The sequence below is a fragment of the Pteropus vampyrus genome, unplaced genomic scaffold (genome assembly GCF_000151845.1).
Source record: "Pteropus vampyrus isolate Shadow unplaced genomic scaffold, Pvam_2.0 Scaffold152, whole genome shotgun sequence".
NCBI classification, from domain to species: domain Eukaryota; kingdom Metazoa; phylum Chordata; class Mammalia; order Chiroptera; family Pteropodidae; genus Pteropus; species Pteropus vampyrus.
Window position 1 is genome coordinate 3,027,881 of NW_011888933.1, and position 4,080 is coordinate 3,031,960.

The following is a 4,080-nucleotide window of genomic DNA, read 5'->3' on the forward strand; positions in this document are numbered from 1 at the left end:
GTTTTAAAATTTTTTTAATGAGGAAAACTTGGAGAAGAACTTCCAGGACGCTGTTTTAGTGAGTGGGTTGTTTGTGAGTGTGAGATGGATGAGGGAGAGTGGAATGGGCCACACCTCTGGGAGAACACAGATCAGGAATGGATCTCACCACCCACATGACTTCCACTCTCAACCCTTTGTGCTCATATGACCCTGTTTCTTTCTGGGCCCCCAGTGTGGATTCAATCTCAGGCCAATCTGACTGCAAAGCCTGAATTCTGATTTTCAGTACTGTATTATGGCCAGAGGACAGTGATCCTCCCCTCGCCCGCCCCACCCTCAGGTCCAAATCTGCACTTAAGTTCTCTGGGTGTGGGCAGGACACTGCAAATACCCTTTTTTTAACAGGAAAAAAAGATTTTCTAACAGGGGGTGAAAAAAAAAAGACTAAATACATACTCTCTGGCTGTTTTGCCTGCTTTGCTCCCTTATGACTTTGATGGGAACTAGAGAAGATCTCTCACACATGTGAAGATGTGATGGTCTGCAATGTGGGGCTTCACGTTTTCCATGATAGGCATTACTCAAAGAGGGAAAGCCAGTTTACACTGTTCTCCAAAGGGCAGTCTTCATTAACGGATGAACCAATCAACCAGTCATCTCTTATTAAGAAGGTTTACGAAGTGCCCAGAAACCATATCGAAGACTTTGGGAAATGAAGATGTATGGGACCACGTGTCTACAATGAAGCCCCTTCAGCAAGGTTGGGAAACAAAGACTTGCCCATGCCAGAATAACATAAAACAAGGGGTGCATTGTGGAGGGGACGTTAAGCACTGCTGGAGCCCAGGGCAGGGACTGGGCACATGAGGCTGGGCCACTGCCAGGAAGGAAACTGGGGAGTGAGGAGGAGGGTGCTGTAGAATTGAGGCCGCTGCGAGGTAGGGGTTGGGAGTCCTAGGAATGCTTTCAAACATGGCACCTGAGCCTTTTAACTCATACACTGAACTCTTGGGTTTGGGCTGGAATTCATTTTTATCAGATCCCCTGAGGAATTTAAAGAGAGTGCCTGCTGGGCCCCAAATCGTCCACCTTGTGGTTCCTGACATGAGAGGCAGGTCCCTGTTCCCCTCCCGCTTCACCAGCTGCTGCGGAGCAGCGTAGAGAGAGGACGAGGCACTCGTGAGTGACTGGAAGGGAGTTTAATAGAGTTGGAGTAATCAAGTAAGCAGAGTAGCCCCTATTTAAAAAGACAAACAAACAAGACGCCCACTTTGACAAAGCGTAGTCATTTTCATATTGACATCGAACCTCAGGCTAGAAGTCCCCCTGGTTCCCCAGGAGTCTTTTCCCTTGGCATCATCGAGAGGTGGGTTAGGTACACAGTGAAGAATGATTCAAGGTCTCATCTATCTCCCATTATTCTGATTTTTTTCAGAGTGAGAGATCTAGTTATTAAAACATCCACTGGACTGTTCCAGGCACCCCCTCCAAATATTCTCTGGTGTCCTCATCAGCAGATGTAGTACTATGGCACAAAGAGTGAACAGCCATACCCAGTTACGAACTGAACCTACTTTAAGGAGATATATTTTCCCCAAGGGGTCTGGAACCCTGCCTGGCTGGGTAAGACCACACATGCTACACAGGGGAAACGCCCCAGACACTCCACCTGCAGCCGGGGAATTCCCTGCTAAGTGTGATTTAGGTCTCAAGAAAGCTTTCTCTGCGTTCTTCCATGTCTCTCTGTCTCTGTCTCTGTCTCTGTCTCTCTCACACACACATACGCACAGAGTCTTTATCTTCTCTCCCTTATTTTCTTCCATTTTTTCCTCCTAAATTTAAATCCTTTGGGGTCAGTTTGCTCTTCTGCTTTCCTGTTACAGAAAAATCATGACCTTCACTTTTACCCTTTCTGCTCTGCTGTGGTCTCCCGTGAGTGTATTGGCAGTGACATTGTTCTGTGTACTTTCTGCATTGTAAAGCAAACTTGACAGGACTGCTAGGAGAGCGAGAAGTCTGCCCCAAGCCCCTGGCTACTTTTAGATCAATGACTTACAATAATAGTCCATCCCTGGGTCACTTGCATAAAGATCATTTCAGGACACCAACATACACTGGTTCTCTCTGTAGAGTCCCTTTCATGCCAACTCTGAGCAGTGGATTCGGAGGCTTGGTTGAAGCTGAGGACAGGTTTGCCATCCAGAATGTGTAACAGAGACACTCTAAGGACCTTCCAGATTCAGTTACACTCTCTGCCTGAAAGCAAGCCACAGCAGATATGGAGGAGCACCAGCTGCGAGCAGACTGCCTCCTTCTCGTCCGAGTTCTGCTACTCGCTCCAGGTGTGGGAGCCTGGATGAATCACTGACCTCCTGAGTTTCTATTTGCTCCTCTGTAGAATGATCACTGATGTTCTTTCCTGATCTAGAATTTTATTTTTATGGGAAGAAAATTAGAATGCCACGAAGGCCCTTCTAGTGAGGGCTCTCTGAAGAGGGCTGCTGGTTGAAGTAGACAAGGTGACTTCTACAGAAAAGGGCTCGATGGCCACACAGTGCTCACTGCCCCAGTCTTTGCCCCAGATCTGTCCTTTCCTAGAAGTGGTCTCTCCCTGAAGGCATCCACCTTAAGGTGTACGTGGAAACAGAAGACCATGAAAAGAGCAGATAGAGGGAAGCCATGAGGTTCCATGTTTTCGATACTTGCTCGTTTGGCTTAGGAACCAGTCCTACCAACCGGCAATCCAGGAACTGACAGAGGGTAAATCGTGCACAGAGTTTTAAGCCTCCACTTTAACGGAGGCAGAGCTGATAAAAACCTCATGGCAAGCCAACGTTAATATGTCCACTTAACCCACCAAACTGCAACCAGCCTTTAAAACGAGGCTCGAAGAGACTCTTTCACAGAGGAAATTGTTCCTTTTCATGGGTACCATGAATGGGTACCAGGTGTCACCGCTTTCATTTTAAAGAGGAAGAAATTGAGGAAGGAAGGGAGAAAAATGCAATAAGTCACTGAACAAATCAGCAGTAGAACCGAGAGTAAGCCACATGTTTAACACCTCGTTTGGGGCTGTGATCTGTGTGGGATAAGCTCTTGGTCACTTCAAGCCCTTGTTGAATTTGATTCCAAGTTCCTGAATGCCAGTTAAATTACTACACTGTTTGGATGGGAGTAGCCTTCAGAACGTTCTCTGAGCCATTTTGTTTTGATCCCAGCAGGAGATACAACACTGGGACCAAAATAAATGAGAAATTATGGAGGACTAGGAGATATTTCTTGGCCCTTCAAAGTGTTTAATTTAGTTCACCATTTAGTATTGGCTAAAGGTTCCCCCTCCCCACTACAGTCAATTTTCCTAATTCAGTTTGCCCAGCCCCAGTTGCTATAAGAAGCCAAAAGTTCAAATGTTGCTCTAAACTTTGGCAAAGCTCTTCCACAGAAAGCTAGTCTACTCGAGAGCCATTCAATCCTTGCTGGGTTTGGCTTGAGTTTAAAAACACCACCAGAAGTTCCTTTATCATGGGTTTTCATCTCCTGGGCTATAGCCAAATGTATGCAAAGTCAGGGTAAAAATTATTTTTTTTGAGTTTTCAAATGGGTTCAGGCTAAAAAGGAAAAGGGAGCTTGGTTTGAGATAACGGAAGAGTCTGAACTCGAATTTAGCCATTATTTTCTATTATTTTTAGTTAAATAACTAGGAGGAAAACACTAAAAAGAATTGGCAATACCAATTGCAAACGAGAAGGCAGTGAAATGACCTAGTCATACTTTCAAGTGTGGAGATGGTTGAGCAGCTGGGGACAGGACAGCTCCACTGAGTCCCAACAATGCGTGAAACTAAGAAAAACACAGCCAGAGAAATGTTTAGCTAGAAAGACAGGCTTACAATTGTTCAGGCTGGGAAAACCCAAGAACGTAGATGGAAGACAATTCTGGAATCTCTTCCTGACTTTAAGTCTTTGAAAAATAAGAGCTATTCTCCATCACTGTAAGCAGATATGTCAACAAGGCAGAGACTCTTCACACTTTTGTTGGCTACCTTTTCTTAGGTCATGAAGGTGGGAAAAACAGAGGAAATTTCAGGGAAAAACGAGT